Source organism: Cervus elaphus, chromosome 30 (assembly GCF_910594005.1).
Source record: "Cervus elaphus chromosome 30, mCerEla1.1, whole genome shotgun sequence".
NCBI lineage: Eukaryota > Metazoa > Chordata > Mammalia > Artiodactyla > Cervidae > Cervus > Cervus elaphus.
In genome coordinates this window covers 65,571,966-65,593,599 of record NC_057844.1, presented here as the reverse complement: position 1 = coordinate 65,593,599, position 21,634 = coordinate 65,571,966, and the positions used below count along the sequence as shown (strand labels likewise).

The 21,634-nt window shown below is 39.1% G+C and overlaps 1 pseudogene; it reads right to left on the bottom strand.

The window, feature by feature from the left end:
- Window positions 1-19,936: 19,936 nt before the first annotated feature.
- On the bottom strand, window positions 19,937-21,196 carry LOC122686686 (annotated as a pseudogene).
- Window positions 21,197-21,634: the final 438 nt, after the last annotated feature.

Sequence of the window (21,634 nt, the reverse complement as noted above, 5' to 3'; positions counted from 1 at the left end):
CTTTTATTTATCCCTTATTCACTCCCTGGATTATTCTTCGTAACTTTCCAAGACTTGTTTTATTTTTTTCTTTAAGACCTCAGTTTCATCATATCTCTCACCTCTAATTTGATCTACCTACCTATTCATGTTTATCCGTTCCTCAAGTCTCTGAAGAAGATATATCCTTCTCTCAAAAATTGTCTGATGTTTCCAGCAGATGTCTGCTGTTCCTTGGCTCTCATCTCTTTATACTTCTAAAGGAGCTTGTTTGACTCTTATCTTTTCTCCCCTTCGCTTTCATTCTTCCTGCCCTCTTCTAATCTCCCCCTTTCCCAAACTTGGACTCCTTTCTTTCTGCTTTGAAAGCTGTCTCAATCATCTCTATAAACACGAAATGTTTAGTGCATCCTGTTTCCTCTTCCTAATAGCTCTCTATCTATGTTATCAATCACGTTCTTTGAATAAATGGTTCTATTCAGTGCAATTCATAAATTTCCTAACACCTTTCCTTCAAACTTTCTGGCAATTTCAATGGGCATCCAATCACTCCGTGAAATTGCTTTTTCTGAAACTAGCTGTGGCAAATTCCACCTCTCCTCTCTTTCTGTTGTAACTGCACTGAATGTCTGTCCTCAGCATTGATTCTCCTTGATTTCTCTGCTGTAATTGTGTCTACTTACTTTTCCATTTTCTTAAAAAATACTACTTTTTTTTTACATCTGAGATACTATATTCTATTGTTTCCAGTTCTCTGGGCATTTCAGTTTTGTATTTTTTTCTCCTAACCTTAACTGTTCTCTCCACCACCTTCCCAGTCCGAGCTTCATCTTTGGCTTTCACATTCCATTACGCTTTGCAGGACATAGCCATCTAGTCTAGATGAATGAGCATCCCTGATGGTGCTAGTGGTAAAGAATCTGTCTGCCAATGCAGGAGACACAAGAGATGCAGGTTCGATACCTGAGTCAGGAAGATCCCCTGGAGAAGGAAATGGCAACCCACTGCAGTGTTCTTGTCTGGAATATCCCACTGACAGAGGAGCCTGGTGGGCTATAGTCCATGGGGACTCAAGGAGTTGGACATGACTGAGCACACACACACTAGACATTTGACTCAAAGTCTTAACTTTGGCCCAAATCCTTAACATGTCTAGATACTCACTGAATTCTTCCTTTGAAAATGTAAAAACTCCCTATCAAAATATTCCCCTTCTTACCCTGTCTCCCTTTGTTTTACTTACTTTTTATTTATTTGGAGCAGCGTCATTCACAGTCAATATCTTGAATTTTTTTTTTTTTTTTTTTGGCTTGTTTGTTGACTTGTGCGTTCCACAAGCTGCTGATCACTGGGCTCATTTAGTGCTTTGGAATCTCTAAATCTTTCTTTCCTCTCTGAAGTTATGATCTTTGCTTTTTTTTTAATTGTAGTGGTTTTTGCCATACATTGACATGAATCAACCATGGATTTACATGTGTGCTGATGAACCTGATCACCAAGAAGAATAAAGAATCATGACAGATTTTCAGAACTCAATGACATGATACAAGCAGCATGACAAGTCATTCACTGAGTTCTGAAAATCGTCATGATTCCTTATTCCCCTTGGTGATCAGGTTCATCAGCCTTTGGTTGAAGTATGTATCAACTGGCTCCTCAAATGTCCTGTGCCCCCCACGTCCCCCTCAAAAAAGCTGCACCTGTGGTCAGGATTATTCTCTCAGCAATCCTAAATACTTGTGTCCCACTTCCATGTCTTACTCCCATCCCTGCCTTAAACTAAATTGTCTCTCTTTTTTTTCACCTTTCTTCATACTTTTCTTTGATAATCAAATGCCTGTGCTTCTGTTAGGATGAATACTCCTTTCGCCTGAAGCTTTTACTTATTACTGCAGCCCACTGCCATTGTTCCACTACTCAATTTCTATAACTCTGTTAGAGTCTATCATTAAATTATGTACTCAACCAAGCCCTTTGTAAAGATTTCATATATGTATATCAGTTTCCCAGTGAAATATAAGTATCAGATTCTTGAGTTCTATTCACTGCAAATATGCATTGAATGAGCCCTCTATGGCTTATTCCATCCGGACCTGGCTCCTAGCCTTGTGCTGCATAAAAAAGGGGGCCTGAGATGGATTACTTTCCTATTATTTAGAAAGATAGAAGGGCTTACTTTCTGACTCCCCTTAGGCTTTCTGCATGGCCAATTTGCATGATTGACTTTTTAAACCACAAAGTACTAGGTAATCATTATTTGCAGTTGGTTCTTAGCTTAACACTCATAACTATCAGCATCATTGTTATCAGAAACTCAGCCTAAAGGACTAAATAACTGCCTCAAGGCACAAAACTTTGTAGCATAGATTTTGTAGACTTTTAAAAAACTAGAGCCGTAGTCTGATTCTTCGGTCTCTGAGTTTAGCACCTGGGGCCTAGTCAGACCTTAACAGTGGTGTCTCAGCACAAATTTCCTTCATGAGAATGAATTATGTAATATTTTAAAGCATTAGCTCAAAAGAACCTAGAAAGAAAAAAATGTTGATTGCTTAGAACAGCACATACCATTAATGGTACATTTTAATTTAAATAACAGTTGTTATGTTTGTAAATCATGTCTCACTCTTTGTGACCCCATGGGCTACAGCACACCAGGCTCCTCTGTCCTCCACTATCTCCTTGAGTTTGCTCAAATTCACATCCATTGAATCGGTAATCCTACCTAACCACCTCATCCTTTACAGTGCTCTAACCAAAGGTAAGTGAAAAAATATTACTCAGTAGTACAAGCCATATCTGTTTCGAACTTTAACAAATAACTTGTAGATTAAATATTTTAAAAATTAATTAATTTATTTTAATTGGAGGATAATTACTTTACAATTTTCTGGTGGTTTTTGTCATACATTAATATGAATCAGCCATGGGTGTACATGTATCCCCCCATCCTGAACCCCACTCCCACCTCCCTCCCCATCCCATCCCTCTGGGTTGTCCCAGTGCTTCGGCTATGAGTGCCCTGTTTGATGCATCAAACTTGGACTGGTCATCTATTCAGTGGTAAGAGATATTAATTTATTAATGAAGGTAGAATGAAATAAAACTAAATGCTATATTTTTTATTTTTCTGATATAAGGTAGTTCAGTTTATGAATGACAAGTGACATGGGAGAGTTTTATTACACTTCTGTTAAAATGATCAGTGGTTTTTTCCTATGTTTAAATAAGAAATACATAAAGATATTTCTGGAACGACCTGAAATCCTGCCACTGACTTGTCATGGCCACTGGATGTCACTAAGACCAATGACATGGATATGAGCCAAAATGTTCATGAATGGTTTAAATACTAGTATTTCATTTGATTTTAAATTTACTTTATTCTCCAAAGTGGGAAAATTCAAACTTTATTAGGTACAAGTGATTTATAAGGAGATAGAGAAAGGAAGAATAGGACGATAGTAAAAATAAAATATTAAAAAACTGGTAAAGGAAAACGGGAGATATGAATTATAACAAATCTCAGTGTGACTCCAACAGAGAGGTTTAGCTCTAGTAGGGTAGCCGTTTGTCTTAATTGATGGAGGTACAACTTTAACTGAACACTTAAATAATCCTGCTGAGGGAACAAGCCAGATAGAAATTGTATTTGGTATTAAAACTAAGCTGGACCCTGTAGGGGTCCTGCAAGGTACAAAAGCCCTCTTCTGGGTCCCTCATTTCTTTTTGTTTAAAAAAAACAAAAGGTTTTAGTCTCCTTGGCTTTTCCTGAGTTCCAAGGAGAAGGCTCAAACAGTTACTAATTAGGGATGTGAGGGAATGCAGAAACAAAGGAAAAGCAGTTAAGCCAGATAGCTCGAACAATAGCTCAATAAAAAAGAGTCCTAGTTCCCCCTCATCTATTTTCCATGAAGTGATGGGACTAGATGCCATGATCTTAGTTTTCTGAATGTTGAGCTTTAAGCCAACTTTTTCACTCTCCTCCTTCACCTTCATCAAGAGGCTTTTTAGTTCCTCTTCACTTTCTGCCATAAGGGTGGTGTTGTCTGCATATCTGAGGTTATTGATATTTCTCCCGGCAATCTTGATTCCAGTTTGTGCTTCTTCCAGCCCAGCATTTCTCATGATGTACTCTGCATATAAGTTAAATAAGCAGGGTGACAATATACAGCCTTGACGTACTCCTTTGCCTAGTTGGAACCAGTCTGTTGTTCCATGTCCAGTTCTAACTGTTGCTTCCTGACCTGCATACAAGTTTCTCAAGAGACAGGTCAGGTGGTCTGGTATTCCCATCTCTTTGAGAGTTTTCCACAGTTTATTGTGATCCACAGAGTCAAAGGCTTTGGCATAGTCAATAAAGCAGAAATAGATGTTTTCTGGAACTCTCTTGCTTTTTCAATGATCCAGCGGATGTTGGCAATTTGATCTCTGGTTCCTCTGCCTTTTCTAAAACCAGCTTGAACATCTGGAAGTTCACGGTTCACATATTGCTGAAGCCTGGCTTGGAGAATTTTGAGCATTACTTTACTAGCATGTGAGATGAGTGCAATTGTGCGGTAGTTTGAGCATTCTTTGGCATTGCCTTTCTTTGGGATTGGAATGTAAACTGACCTTTTCCAGTCCTGTGGCCACTGCTGAATTTTCCAAATTTGCTGTCATATTGAGTGCAGCACTTTCACAGCATCATCTTTCAGGATTTGAAATAGCTCAACTGGAATTCCATCACCTCCACTAGCTTTGTTCGTAGTGATGGTTCCTAAGGCCCACTTGACTTCACATTCCAGCTCAGACTTTATTTTTTTGGGCTCCAATATCACTGCAGATGGTGAATGTAGCCATGAAATTAAAAGATGCTTACTCCTTGGAAGGAAAGTTATGACCAACCTAGGTAGCATATTAAAAAGCAGAGACATTACTCTGCCAACAAAGGTCCGTCTAGTCAAGGCTATGGTTTTTCCAGTGGTCATGTATGGATGTGAGAGTTGGACTGTGAAGAAAGCTGAGCACTGAAAAATTGATGCTTTTGAACTGTGGTGTTGGAGAAGACTCTTGAGAGTCCCTTGGACTGCAAGGAGATCCAACCAGTCCATCCTAAAGGAGATCAGCCCTGGGTGTTCATTGAAAGGACTGATGTTGAACTGAAACTCCAATACTTTGGTCACCTCATGCAAAGAGTTGACTCATTGGAAAAGACCCTGATGCTGGGAAGGATTGGGGGCAGAGGAGAAGGGGATGACAGAGGATGAGATGGCTGGATGGCATCACCGACTCGATGGACATGGGTTTGGGTAGACTCCAGGAGTTGGTGATGGACAGGGAGGCCTGGCATGCTGTGATTCATGGGGTCACAAAGAGTCAGACACGACTGAGTGACGGAACTGAACTGAGATCCCCCTCAGGGACTTCCACAGTGGTTTAGCAGTAAAGATTCCACCTGCAATTCAGAAGTTGAAGGTGGGGAAGATCCCCTGGAGAAGGAAATGGCAACCCACTCCTGTATTCTTGCCTGGGAAATTCCATGGACAGAGGAGCCCAATTACAGTCCATGGGGTCGCAGAAGAGTCAGACATGACCTAGTGGCTAAACAACAGCAAAGTTCCCCCTCAAGAGATATACATAATCTGACAGATACTTTGGAGTTGTTACCAAGCTCAGGCTGAGGCTGGTGGCTACATTCTGACCACAAGCACCTATAGATCCTAGACCGGTTGAAATCAGAAGCTTGATGATTGAAATTCTTAAAACATAAGCTCAGTGTTTCACCACCAACCAATCATAAGAAAGTCACGAACCCTTTAGCCCTAACCTTATATGTTGTCTTTAAAACCCTTCCCTGAAAACCAGAGGAGAATTCTAGTTTTCTGAACGTAAGAAGCTTGTATTCCTTGCCTGTGTGTTGTCACTTCAGTTGTGTCCAACTCATTGCAACCCTATGAACCATAGCCCACCAGGCTCCTCTGTCCATGGGATTCTCCTTGCTTGGCACCATGCATAGAAACATGTACTTCCCTTCACCACAACCAAGTGTCAGTAAATTGGCTTTGCTGTGTGGTGTGTGAGGGAACCAAAGTTCAGTTCAATAACAGTATTTGGATTCTTGGTCTCTTAAACAAGGTTAAGTTCCTTTTTTTTGGTTTTTGTTATGGGTTGAATTGTGTCCATCCCTAAAATTCATATATTTAAGTCCTAATGCCCAATAACTCAGAATATGACCTTATTTGGCCATAGGGTCTTTCCAGAGATGATCATGTTAAAATGAGATCAGTAGTGGATATCCTAATCTGAAATGACTGGGTCATCATATAAAGGGGGAATTTGGACATAGCAATATGCACAGAGGGAGAACCATATGAAGAGACACAGGAGGAAGATGGCTGCCCGCAGGAGAAAGAGAGAGTTCTGGAACAGGTCCTTCCCTCATAGCCCTCAGAAAGAATCATGTAATTATCATCACAGCCTTATAAATAAAAACTATTCTGTCTTTTACTCAGGTAAAACTTAGAGAGACGTGAATTATAAAAGGCAGAGTTTATCTCAATATAAAACTATACTTTCATGACCAGAACACTTAACTATTTTTCTTTACTGTTAAATTTACTATTAAAATTAAAAGGAACACTTACATCTTTATGAATAATTAGCATTACTTCTAATCATATTTACATAATACTAAAGACTTTTCTATTTGTGTTTCTAATTTCAATAAAAATATAAACTATAAACAATAAATCTAAAACACATTGTAAGTCATAATCCAAATAGAAATATTATTGCCCAAAGAAAACTGCAAAAATTTACATCATGTAGTAGATATTTTTTAGAACTTGGCAATGGTAATTATTTGGATTAATAAAGTTTCAGTAGTAGGGACATTGTGAAAATGGTGCAACATTTTTTAAAATCAAGTGTGCAACAATGAGGAAATTAATTGATGGAAGTTGTTAATATAATTGGATTTTATTCTTTGAGCTCTCAGATTCATGCCTGGTAGTAGGGAAAAATACAATGAGGCATGTGAAAAAATTGTATACTATTACAGGATATGTAAAGACACCATTACTATTTCTCCAATGATAGGTTAGAAACCTATACGCACTTAAATATTAACAATAATGAATAAATATTTTAGGGTTTTGGGAGTTCCATTAAAAAAACAAATTTGCTCCCAATTACCAAAATTAAACTTACTTACTAAAAAAAGGTTGAGATGACACAGGAAATGCAAACTGTTCTGCCTTTGCAATTTCACTGCCTGCTCTGCCACCTGTTACTAATGCTGATGCCAACTAGCTAAGTTTATGCCAATGCCCAATCCACATCTGAGATTTTTCTTGCAATCATTGCAAGTTTGATAGCATCTGTGAGCTTTTTTAATGTTTGGGCTAAAAAGGGGAATTAACAATGGACTTGAGCACATAATTCAATGTACTCATATGTGTATATAATATTGCATTTATGTAAATTTTTCAATAACACCTAAAAATGCTAAGTGGAACATAGATCATCTGCTCATCTCAGTTTGCCCACTACATTTTCATCAACAATACTTGATCTATATTTAGACTTCAAAAACTTTGCAGTTGAAAAGTAGGTTCACTTTCCTAACCTGTTCCAGGGCTTCCCTGATAGCTCAGTTGGTAAAGAATCCATCTGCAATGTAGGAGACCCCAGATTTATTCCTGGGTTGGGAAGATCTGCTGGAGAACTTGGGCTTCCCTTGTGGCTCAGCTGGTAAACAATCTGCCTGCAATGTGAGAGACCTGGGTTGGATCCCTGGGTTGGGAAGATCCCTTGGAGAAGGGAAAGGCTACCCATTCCAGTATTCTGGCCTGGAGAATTCCATGGACTGTATAGTCCATGGGGCTGCAAAGAGTCAGACGCGACTGAGTGACTTTCACTCACTCACTCAACTTCTTCCAAACCTGGCTCAGAGGGTAAAGAGGGTAAAGAATCTGCCTGCAGTGCAGGAGACCTGGGTTTGATCCCTGGGTTGAGAAGGCCCCTGGAGAAGGAAATGGTTACACACTCCTGTATAATAATTCCATGGACTGAAGAGTTTGGCTGGGGTCGCAAAGAGTAGGACATGACTGAGTGACTAACACTTTCACTTTCTTTCCACTGAATTGAGTATCAAGAAAACATTTCCCTGTAATATTTGCATCCATGTTGATCAAGCTGATTTACCTCTTTTAGAAGAAATGATTTCATTTTGAAACTTTGAAGCAAAAGGATATCAATTTCAAAACTACACTTTAGTCAGTTAAATTTATTAATTCATGCCATTTAATTAATGACAGTATTAACTATATGGACTTCCCTCCTAGCTCAGTCGGTAAAGAATCTGCCTGCAGTACAGAAGACCCGGGTTCAATCTCTGGGTCAGGAAAACTGCTTGAAGAAGGAAATGGCAACCCACTCCAGTACTCTTGCCTGGAGATTCCCATGGACAGAGGAGCTTGGCAGGCTACAATCTATGGGGTGGGAAGAGATGGACATGACTTTTTAGTGACTAAACCACCATTAATTATATAAAATTCAAAGGAATATTATATACATTAAAAAGGAACTCTAGATTTACCAATGTCAGCAAAACATTAAGATTTTTCTGGTATATATGTTTTCTACATGTATAAAATTTTATAAATAAAATTGTTCAAATTTATTTCTGCTTAGAATCATACATTTTGTTTTAAGGCAGCAGGTAATACTAACTTTGCAAATTCATGATAATATTTCTATTTTATTAAAAATCTATACTATATAAATAAAATATCAATATTTACCTTGAAAAAACAGTTTAAGTAGTGCAAGAAGCTCACTGAAAACATAGAATATATTCTCTTTGAGAAAGAAATTCAACACTCATCTTCTCTACTGGAGAGTTTTACCTGACATCGGGGTAAAAAAATAACATTAAATACCAAATATTGATTAGATCATCTGTCAGAAACTTTATGGGTGGAACTAAAGGTAACTTTTGATTTTTTAAGAACTTTAGAAACTCAGCATTCAACATCGTACATTTGTTGAACAATTCATTCAAACTTTTTTTTTATGGGAGAAAGTGACAAAAATGTATGTCTTCATGAGAGAACTCTGTTTAATCAAGTTTATCAAGTGTTAGTCACAAACATGAGATGTTAATCTTCTTTTTCTATTTTATAAACAAGATAGAAAGGACAGTCTAAACTTCTACATTTATATTTCTACAAAAGTTAAACCCAGTCTTCAGTTCAGACATGACAATTTCAGCTGAAATGTTTTCCTTACAAGTGGATTAGCACTTGCCTATTGTGTTACGACAAAACCGGTTAATGATCTGCTTTTGTTCAGAAATATCAAAATTAAAACTAGAACCCTCATATTGTTGATGAGAGGCTGTCTTAGGCATTCATAACAGTCTAGAAATCAATATTTACAAGAACCATCTGAATGTTGAAAAAAAAAAAATAGCTCAAGTTGTAACTAAATGACAGCTAATTCCCATCCAGATTTGAACAAGAATCTGGATGTTTGGCGTCATGTAGGAAAGTTCCAGATGGTTGACAAGACTTCTCACTTTTCATTTGGATGTTTTTCCCAAGAGTTTCATTCAGTTTTAATGTTCATCCATGGAGACAATTAGTGACAGACACATAACTTTCAGGCATATTCTTACAATCTATTAACAGAACATGAGTCATATTTGGGCATGCCATCCTTCAGGAGATTAAAATAACGGTAGGAATTATTTTCATATTTGAGTTCTTTGGTAATCATTATTAAACTTGTTCCTTACAGTGACCTCAAGATACCAATTAACTCCATTTCAAGTGATATTCAGTGTCTGAAAGACAAAGGGCACTCAATAAAAGTTTAATTAATGTATAAAGAAAAATAACTAAAGATAGTTTCAATGGAAAATATCTATAATAGTTAAAATCTACAGATCAAAGTTAAAGGGGGAAATAGAAAATTAATAAGGTGTGTGAGGAAATTTAAATATTTGAACTACTAAGTAATATGTGGAGATGTTGTTTAGTCTGATTTGCAAAATTTGTCTGTCTGGCCATACTATATAATCATCGATCTTCTCTATTTGCTTTGTGCTGTGAAGCGGCAGACATGGCCTGAAGTACAACAATCTGGGGGTATTCCATTTTACCTTCTGGAGTGCTGGCTGACAGCAACTGGATTGGGATCTCTTTTTTTTTTAGCACATGACATGAAATGTTAACAGATTATAAATACTGTTTTTCATGGGAATAGAAATGATTGAAAAGCAGTTCCCTTTTATGTCAAAAGCTATTAAGCTGGGGATGTGTTAATAAACAAGTTACTGTTCTAACAAAATTTAGAGTGCTTGTGTAGAAATGCTAATTTAGGTTACTGAACAGGGGCTAGAATTGGGAGACTGGATTCTGGGCAAGATATTCAGTATTCTTAAGTATCAGTTTCCTTGTCATCTCTAACACTTACTTAGGAGTACATGCACTTATGAATATACAACTTGTGCTGATCAAATGGGTGTGAAAGTTCTTTAAACAAACCTGCCATTCAAAGCACAAGATGTCTGTCATTAATATGGAAGATTGTAGAACTTTCTGCACTAGACATCTCACCTAATTTCCCTCTAGATTAATACTGTGATGACAAGTAGGGGAACTTTGTAATCCACTGGCCTCTTTCACCTCCATGTAAATAGCCCAAATGTTCTGATATGCAAGCATCAACTTTCCTGAGAATGGCAGCCAATGGTGAGATTGCTGACTGGCAGTTCCTGCCGAAGGCAAACTTGTGGAATGAATCTCAGTAATTGGCTCTTACTGCATGCTTAGCTACCCATCTCACAATTTTATGTTTTGTTAATGAATCATCGACACCTCTTGTTAGCTCCTGAGGTTTGGTGTTGCCCTACTGGCAGCCAAGAATCCCAGATTTCAATTATTTTGGCTGGTAACTCACCACATATGTTTTTGGCATTGTTAACTGAAAGGGAAAAAGAACAAGTTGTGCAATTAAACCAACACTGTAGAAAGGGGTAGTGTATGGTTTTTTATTGTGACCAACAAAATCACAGATTTTCTTGTCAGTGGGATATATACTGCAGGTAAGTTGCTATTTAAAGACATTTAAAAGATACAGATTCTAAAAATTTGTATTTTTTCTGTAAGAGAAAGTAGTTTCACATTTTTTTTTTGAAAACAAAAAAGTAGACTATAGTAATCCAATCCTTGGAGACTCAAGAATGAATTCAAAAAATAATATGCCTCTGGTGTTTGCTAGAAGCAAGGAGAAAACTTGTAAAATAATACAACTGATAAATATTAACTAAGACTGTTATGTGTTGGAATCTTTAGGTTTGCTAGTCAAGAAAATGACAAGTTCAAATATGCTCATCTTTATTAACAGTGATTAATTAAAAAACAATGACACTAGTAAAATATAAAACTTTTGTTTCAGAAAAAAGATTGAATTGTCATAGTAACACCACCAAATCACCTGAATCATTAAAGCAGGATCAATATGGACTCCTTCCCTCTTCCTCACCCCAAACCACACACAGTCTACTGTAAGTTCATTCATGTTTGCTTCTTTAATAGTTCTTACATCTGTTTCTCCTCTTCACCATATCTTTTCTGATGAAGTCACATGCTCATCTTCTGCTTGTAGGGCCCCCACAATTATTTGTGACATAATCTTCTGGTTTGTCCTTCCTACCTCATTCTTCTTTGAAAACTATTTCCATACAGTTTTCCTATTGTCTTAGTAATTGGATGCTTGTGTCCACATCTTTCCACGATTTTAGCCAACCATCTTTTTCAGCATTATCATTTAATGCTCCCTCTCCATCTTTCTATTCAAACTTGGCCTTTTTCACATCTCCATGTAACTTTCTGTGTACCAGTCCAGTGGAAGCATTTGCAACTTCCTCTTGCATGCCACGCTCTTTTGTGGTTCAGGCTAATCTTTTGTGGTGGAATTATTCTTCCAATTCCGTTTACTTGGTGAACATGAACTCTAAGGTGGTCATCTCTCCTAGACCACATTTCTTGATCCCCTACTCCTCAAGGGAAGAACCAGCCATATTCCTCTGTCATGTGTTTTGTTGTATTTTGAAATCATTTTCTGAACCTGTTTTAGTTTCTGTTTTATAGTTTCATTAAGAACATATTCATTGGCTATTTACCATGTGGAGTCCACTGTCTTTATAGTCCTGGCATTGAGTACAGTCCTTGGCATGCAGTAGGCACTAGAGGAGTGTAACATTTGAACTGAGGAGGGAATGGTGATGTGGGTCACAAAAGAGAACTGTGACAAGGAGGAGAAAATGTTTTTGCAAAGAAAGGGCTTTGTAATGGAAGCTTGGCTGGGAATTTCAGGGTATAGGGGAATTCTGTCTGGATATATGGGCTTCCCTGGTGGCTCAGATGTTAAAGAATCTGCCTGCAATGTGGGAGACCTGGGTTCAGTCTCTGGGTGGGGAAGATTCCTTGGAGGAGGGGATGGCAACCCACTGCAGTATTCTTGCCTGGAGAATCCCTATGGACAGAGGAGCCTGATGGGCTACAACCAATACGGTCTCAAAGAGTCGGGCATGACTGAGCAACTAAGTGTGGTACAGGGATCTGAGGCTGAGCGATACAATTATTTGAGTTAGGCAGAAGCCAAGTCATGGAAGAATTTATGTTGGAAATTTGTTTCTATAGGTTATGAAGAGAATTTTCCAAGTATGTGAGTGCTATGACATGAAACCTTTTGGAAATATCAGTATGGTGGATGTATTTGGGGTGAGCATACTGGAGAAAGACATGGAGAAGCAGAATGATGCAGAGGTATAAGGTAAAATAAGCAATAGCTTGATCAGTTAGTAGCTCATTGCAGGATTCTAGAGAAGAGATAATTATGTTGAAGTAGGGTAATGGCAGTTGAAATGGAAGAAAAGGGGGTAATCAAAAAAGACTTAGATAGTCAAGAATTCATGCCCACCTCTATGCTTCATTATGATAATTGGAGGATAGAGGAACTTAAAATGACTCTCAGGTTTCTAGCTTAGACCACTGGATAGAAAGAGGCCCTTTATTTAAGATCAGAAATAGTGGAAGAATGGCAGATTTGGGGAAGGATTTGCATTGTGTTTGAAGAATGTAAACTTGTAGATGTTTATGGGCCCACCAGTTGGACATATCTCATGGGCAATTAAGTATTATTGGTCAGAGATCATAAGAAAGATCTGAGAAGGAAAAAAGAGACTTGGGGGTCATCACAGTCTATAGCCTGAATTGATATGTATAAGGAAACTGCCTAGGGATAGCTTAAAATATGAGAGGTGAGTTGAAAGAAATGTGGAGAATGTATTTAGAGTCAAAGAACTAAAGGAACAAGACAGAGATTGAGAAATTCCTATGCCCCAGTGTCTAGAAATCCAGAAATTATTGGTTTTAATAAACCAAGTTAAGAGATATTTTAAAATAAAGGTGTGGTCTATAGTGCCAAAGAATGGAGAGAAATAAAGTAAGAAAAGAAAAATTTGAAAGCCAATTAGATTTTAACCATCAGACACCCTGAGATTTTAGAGGGCGCTTTCAAGGGAGTGGTTGGGATATGGCTCTTATGCAATGGGTAGAAGTTCAAGTGGATGTCAGCTACTAGGACATGTGGTAAAATGTTTATTTTCTAAAAATGTTGATGTAAATAAAAGGAGAATTGGGGTGACACTTGGATAAATTGGCCAATTTAAGGGAGGTATAAACAAGGTCAAGTGAAATTTTCTTCTCTCGACCTCAACCTTTGGTCTCTTGCTCTAGTTTTTAATTGCTCCTTCTCTATCTAATTTTCTGCTCTCTATTCCTAAAGGTATGACAGATTATTTTCATCTTCAGTTTTATTCTTTTCTCTATTAGCTCATCTTTCAGAGATTTCCCAATCTGTAGCTTTCTTCCATATTAATTTCATTAAAAATATTTTATTTCAAATTCTAGTTCTTGATCCTAGGCTGCTTCTACTCTATAGCTTGAGCATTTTCTCCTGGATAAGATTTTGGAAATACCAAGTTAGCATTCATAAAGTAGAACTCTCCCCAATATACCACTGCTTTTGTTATTTCCTGTTTTCAAGGTAATCATCCCTTCATTTGTGTTAAGACACCAGGTTCTATCTGGTGTCTTTTCCGTTGGTCCCATTTTTTTTTTCCAGGTCTTTTCCGTTGGTCCCATTTTTTTTTTTCTCTTTCTATTGTCACTATCCTCATTAGTTTCTTATTATTCTTGCTGGGATACTGACAACAATCTCAAAAAAAAAAATTATCTGGCAGGTTTGATGGTCTCTAATGCATTATTTTGATTATATCTGTTCATTAATAGAGAATCATGAATGTAGACTGTACACAATACTGAATATGTTAAGATTGGCTTTCCAAAAAGTTAATTACCAATGATGGGAAAGAATTTCATAAATAACTTACTTGAGAAAGACTTACTGTATGTGGGCAGAGAATTAGGCCTTGGGAGAACAATAATAACTCACGCTTTAAATAAGCATCTATTTAAAAAAAATTGACTTAGTTAACAGGATCATTTACCTGTGATCACATTACTATGTACAAAGAATAATGAAGAATTTGCTTTTACTGCTACCCAGATACATCCTATTTGGTTAGGTCATCCCAAACTGTCAGACTATCCTTGATGTCAAAAAAAGGAAGAGGGAGGTTATTAAGGCTTGTGACTGTGAGTGTCTGTGTGTCTGGCTCTTCTTCTGTTTAAATTCCCATTTGTGATCCCTAAGCCACAGTGCAGAGAATGTAGCTTCAGAAATATCTGGCCAAACAAGCGCATATCTAGTTAACAGCCACTTTTCCATTCCTACTACTTCCTTTGAATTTGAAATGCAACATGGGCTCTTTCCTGTGTCTCCATCCTAAAGGCCTTTAGACATGAACTGCATTGTTGCTCTTTCCTGGATCTGTAGCCTGAAGGCCTTTGACTTGACATGCAGGACTGTCCCTTCTCTGGGTCTCCAGCCTATTGGCCTACCCTGTTGATTCTGGATTTGCCAGCCTCCTTAATCATTTGCACAAATTTCTTAGAATAATTTATTGAAATAAATTTCTTAAAGTCTATCATCTACCTATCTTTCTCTGTCATCTATCAATCCTGTGCCTTCCTTTTCTCCAGAGGATCCTGAACTAAAACACTAAGCAAGAAATATTGCCTCTCGCCAGATAATGTTGTGTACAGGGGACCCATTTTTGTCATCTAATTTGTTCCAAGACATAGGTCACAAGCTCAAGTATGGAAGTCAAGAAATGGTTCTGCTGATATTTGCAACAGTAATTCTTTCGTCTTGCCTTTTCTTGTTCATCTTGCACATTGCAGCCAAAGGGGCTTTTTAAAAGCACAAATATGATATTATCTTCTTCTGTAAGATTATTTAATAACTCATCATAACCTTACAAAAATCCAAACCCATGTGTGTGGCACACCTGGCCCTTTGTATTCAGGCCACTGTGCCTCTCTGGCCTCTTCACTCACCCACCTCCCTCATGATCCAGCCCTGGGGAACTACCTGTGGCATTACACCTATTCCAAGCCTTCTTCCTCCTGTAAATCTTTAATCTTCAATCTGTTAATTCTGCTTAGAATACTTGCCCCTCATTTGTCTATCTGTCAAGCACCTACTTGGACTTTCTGGTGGCTCAGTGGTAAAGAATCGGAGACACACGTTTGATCCCTGGGTCAGGAAGATCCCCTGGAGAAGGGCATGGCAACCGACCCCAGTATTCTTGCCTGGAGAATCCCAAAGACAGAGGAGCCTGTGGGCTACAGTCCATAGGGTTGCAAAGAGTTGAATGCAACTGCAACTGAAGCAACTTAGCACGCATGCGCCTACTCATCTTTCAGTTCTTACCTCAAACACTCCAAATGACATCAGTTTCTACTTGCTGTGGCCAGTGTTGACTATTTTCTATTCTGTACCCTCACAGAGCTGTTTTAGGCAGCTCATGATATCTCAAGTTCTCTCTGCCATCTATCTTTGCACATTCAAGGCTACACCCTGTACTGGAAGTGACGACCAACGCTTGTTCACTGCAGCCTCAGGACTCCACGTGGACAGCAGTCACAGCCAGGGCTATTTATAAAAAAATGTATGCTTGTCTAGTCAACAGGAGCAATCTATACACGACTGAATCAGGCAATGATTTTAACAAAGGCACACTGTATGTGAGAAAGTCTATGTATTTAAGAACAAAGATTGGGCTTCCCCTGTGGCACTAGTGGGAAAGAATCTGCCTGCCAAAGCAGGAGACACAGTTTGATTCCTGGGTCAGCAAGAAATCCTGGAGGAGGAAATGGCAACCCACTCCAGTATTCTTGCCTAGAAAATTCCATGGACAGAGGAGCCTGGCTGGCTACAGTTCATGGGGTTGCAGAGTCAGATATGGCTAAGCACGTTTGCATGCACATGAATATGGTGAAACAGCAAAAGAAAGTGTTTTCAGCTTGCATGGAGAAAATTTGGTCATATTAAGGGAGAGCTCGGATGCATCAGTAATATCAGAGATCAGGGTAAATTGCAAGTATCATCACAGGAGACTCCAGACTTAAGATTCCTTCATGATTCTTGTTAAGGAAATGAGTTACAAGTTTGGAGTCATCTGTACATTATTCACTCAGAGGCTTTGTAAGACTTCCTTTCATTAAAAAAAAAAAAAATCTATTTTTCTCTAAGAGATTGAAGACTCTATTAAGGAAAGGGAACATTGCCTGAAAAGAAGAAAACAAGAAATACTGGGTTGGCCAAAAAAAAAAAAAAAAATCATAGGGATTTTCCGTAAGATCTTATAGAAAAACCCAAAGGAACTCTTTGGCCAACCCAATATCTGTTGAGTAAATGAAGGAAAGGATGTAAGCAGATAATAAAAGCTTAACTAATCAGCTTTCGGTTGATTGTGGTAGTAACTGAAAATTAGTCATTTCAATTAGTAATTGAAAATTGAACCTCAATAATCTGTGCAGTGCTGATAATTGAAAGGGTTGACTTTTTCCTGTTTCTGTGTATCTTCTCCTATTGTCCTTCCAGCACAGGAGGCACTTTTATGATATCTGGTTTGACCTTGACAACCAATACAAGAGGTAAATGTTATCTTCATTTTATAGATAAGAAAAATCAGGCTCCGAGGAGACAAATGATTGTTGGAAGTCTCACATCTCATAATAGCAGGGTTCCGCATCTCATATGCTCTTTCCAGCCTGTATGTAAAGACTGGCCACGCCTGTTTAAAGCCCTTCACTCAAGTTAAACTGATCCACTTAGCACCCCTTAATGCTTCTGCCCTTTAGCCCTTTGTATTCATGATTCTTTACTTCCTTCTGTCACATCTTTTCTCTTTCATCCTTTAGCACTTTAGTAAAATCCCTTTTATGAAAACGGCTTAGCTTTAGTCCAGGGTTTCTCAACCTTAGCACTGCTGACATTTTGGCCAGATAATTCTTTTTTTGTGGGGAACAATCCTGTGCATCATAGGATGTTTAGCAGCATCCCTGGCGTCTAGCCAGGAGACACCAGTAGCGCTCCCCCGCCCAACTGTGACAGTCAAAAATACTGCCAAGCCTGCCTTGCTCAGCATCTTCAGGGGAGCCAACTACCCTCAGCTGAGAATTTTGTTCTCATATATCCCTGCCTGTAAGTCTTTGCAAGGCTTTCTGAGGCCTCTGCAAAAACCACAGCCCTTTATTGGTAATCTTTGTATTTAAAATTAAACACTCACGTCCTTAAGACCTCCCTCTCCTGGTTTTCTTTATATTTTCAGTGTTGCTTTGCTATTTAACTTTTCATGTGTAGAACTCTCTCTCCAACTTTCCTAAAAGTTTTTTTCAAGTAGAAATGAAGCCCTTTCTGAATCTCAATAAGACTTTGTGTTTTGCACAGAACACCAATTTGATAATCTGCTTATTTTGTGGCATGGAAATTTGAATTAACTAATGATGCTAAATTATTTGACACACCTAATGATTAATGATGCCCAGCAGCAGCTCAGGTCCCAGTTGTCAAGTCACCTGGGAGGACATTGACAAATGCCAACTACTCTTTAGTTTCCATTTGTGAACTGACTTAATTCCTTGAACAATACCAAAAATCTGGATTTCTACATAGTTTCTCTATTATATTGTAAAAGGCAAAAGATTTTTTAAAAATGAGGTGAATTGATTAAATAATGAGATCATGTATATACTTTCATGGAAGAGCATAGTCACTGTTCGCTGGAGAAAAGAAGACTTTTTAAAAGCTGCAATTTTTTAACCTTATTGGAGAACACATGAACATTTCTGCGTTTCCACAGGTGTGAAAAACAAGCAGATTCTAACTTCTTTCAGGTGCCTGGGCACATGGCCCAATTTAGAAATCTTAGGTTTAGGTTGTACTTATGATTTCACCATCTCATATAGCCACTTTGTTTTGTTAATGTGGTGAATATTCCTTCAGGACAAGAATAGAAGGCTTCTATGAAATCTGTTTTTATTAAAAATATACAGAACATAAAATTTGTCATCCAAATCATTTCAAGTGTACAGTTTAGTTCTGCAAAATATCTTCACATTGTTGTACAATCAATCTCCAATCATTTTTCACCTGGCAAAACTGAAACCCTATAGTGAGTAAACAATTTCCCCCTTCTTTTATTCAACCCCTCCCAACCACCATCCTACTTTGTCTCTCTATGGATTTGACTACTCCAGATACTTCACATAAGGGGGGGGGGGGAGTCATACCTTATCTGTCCTTCTGTGACTAGATTATTTCACTTAACATAATATCCACATGGTTCATCCATGTTGCAGAATATGTAAGAATCTCCTTCATCTTTAAGGCTGCATTATGTTCCATTGCATGTATAGACCACATTTTTCTTATCCATTCATCTGTTGATGGACACTTGGGCTGCTTCCATCTTTTAGCTATTGTGAAAAATGCTGATATAAACAGTGTATACATATCTCTTGGAGACTGCTTTCATTCATTTTGGGGCATAATCCTAGAAGTGGAATTTCTGTATCATATGGTAGTTCTGTTTTTAATTTGTAGGAACCATCATACTGATTTCTACAGAGACTGCATCATTTTACATTCCTACCAAGAGTGAGCAAGGATTCCAGATTCACCACATCCTTGCTGACTCTCGTTATTTTTTTGGTTGTTTGTTTCTGGACAATAGCCAGCAATGAGCAGTATCTCACTGTGGTTTTGATTTGCATCTCCTTAATGATGTGTGATGATTTGAACAACAGATGATTTGAGCAACATTTCTTGTGCTTGTTGGTCATTTTTGTATATCTTTTTTGGGGAAACGTCTCTTCAGGCCCGTTGACCACTTTTTAACTGAGTTGTTTGTTTTCTAAACAACAACAAGTAAACTGTTATTTAGTTCTGGTCATTCTTTACATATTCTGCAGAGTAACCATTTATCAGATGTATAATTTGCAAATATTCTCTCCCATTCCATAGGTTGCCTTTTCACTCTGTCCATTGTGTCCTTTGATGCACAGGACTTTTTAATTTTGATGGAGTCTGATTTATCTCTTTATTTTTTATTTTGTTGACATCTTATTTTTTAATAAAATCAGGGATCTCCAGGGGTATAATCCGGAAGCAGAACTGTGCTAAACACTATCGTTGATGGACTGCAGGCCTGCAGAGCCCTTGGTGAAACCAGCCTAAATAATACATAATACAGTATAATCTCTCTATTCTGATTCATACAAAAATTACAAAATATTCCCTGCCCCAAATCCTTACATTATGAAAATGAAATAAAACCCTAGAATGAGGTGGTTTGACAGATGTATTAGACTGGAACACGCAGTAAAGCTGCGCTCCGGCCAGCAGCTTCAGGCCGAGGCGGTGGTGCAGGTCCGGGGGCGCGGGTCTCTCCTGGGGCAGGATGCGCAGGCGCACCCCGAGCAGGGAGCCACAGCACTCAGCAGCCCCCACCTCTCCGCTCTGCCGTGGGCAGGCGGTACTGTTTCAGGGTTGGCTTGATGTCCTTCTGCGTGTCTGTAGTCTGGGCCTCCCTGACGCACTTCAGGGGTCTCACAGCGGTGGCACCTTCGGGCGAACACTCACTGCAGTGCCGGGCTGGAGTACGAGGATAGCCTGGCCGCCCCCGACAGCTTGAGCCTGGGCAGCTCCATTAGGTAGGCCGGTCCCTGTCTCCGGAAGTGGTCCTCCTCAGGCCTCGGGAGGGCTGTTTCTGCTTCCGGCCCTCCGGTGCCGTCTGCCAGGTGTTGCTGAGTAGTTCCGGTGCGATGGGGGCGCTCGGAGAGGAGAGCGGGGGGCCTTTCGCCTGTCCCTGGCCAGAGCTTGCTTCTCAGCGGGCCTCTGCTCCTGCAAGTAGGGGTGTTGCAGGGCCTGGTGGGCAGTGATTCTCTCCTCAGGCTCATAGGCCACCACTTCCGTGCAGGAGGGAGAGGCATTGCGGGGATAGCTTGGTTGTCAGTAGAGGTATCCCTGATCCCTTTTAAAAAGGAAAATCAAAACTCACAGCTCTGGACTGTTTGAACTTGGTGAGGATCTGCTCCGCAGGCGTGCCCATGACGTCGTGGATCCTTGAGATCTGGACCAGTTCATTGGCTCCGGGGAAGAGGGGCTGCAGGGTGGCCATCTTGTAGAGCATGCAGCCCGCACTCCACAGGTCCATCGTGTAGCTGTGGAAGCCATCGGTGAGGAGACACTCAGGGGCCCAGTACCAGCAGGTGGAGATGTACTCCATGTAAGGATGCTTAGAGTAGAAGCTCCGGGACGACCTGAAGTCCCCTAATCTCAGGACATCCTGCTTTATTAATATATTTTCTGGTTTTACATCTCTGTGAAATATTCCATTTCTGTGCATGTGATCCAGAGACTTACACAACTGGTACATATAGTGCGTATTTTTTTTTTTTCCCCTGATAATGGGTGTCTTCTCTCATAAATATTCATGTCCATAAGTTCACATGTTAGTGTAAGAGAACCAGATTTTCTGTCAAAAGCCACTTTGTGCAGCGTGAGAATGTTTGGGTGTGGATTCAGGCATCTCAGTGCTTGTACCTCTCGCAGATTGTTCACTTGCTCAATACTTTCAAAATTGTTGTTTCATTTGTTTACATGCATAGTAGTTTCCATCTCGCAGATTCTGCATCTTAGTAACTTCAGAAGACGTTCCCTCCTGTATTTTATTAATTGGTTTATAGTTCTTCATCCTGGATGCGGAAGTTGGCGACAACCCCTTGCCGATACTGGTTGGAGAAGAAAGGGATAGAAAGTGGAGGCCCTGGCTTCCACTCTTTAGAGGCAGGGTCCTGAACATGGACCTTCAAGGTGGTCCCTAGATGGAGAGTGTTAGGATCCGGCTGCCATGTGTATCCCTGTCACCCTAGCCTGATTTATCTCTTTATACTTTTATTGCCTATATTTTTGGTGTCAGATCCAACATATTACTTAAATCCAATGTCATGAAGGACTTCTGTCAAATTTATCTTCCTCACAGAACCTAGAGCTCATGAATTACTTCCATTTTTGTTGACGGAATGTTTTAAATGTTAAGTACCAACCAAATCTTCATAAAGTTTCCTCACTCCAATTCTACTATTTCTGTCCGTGGAATTCCCCAGGCAAGAATACTGGAGTGAGTTGCCAT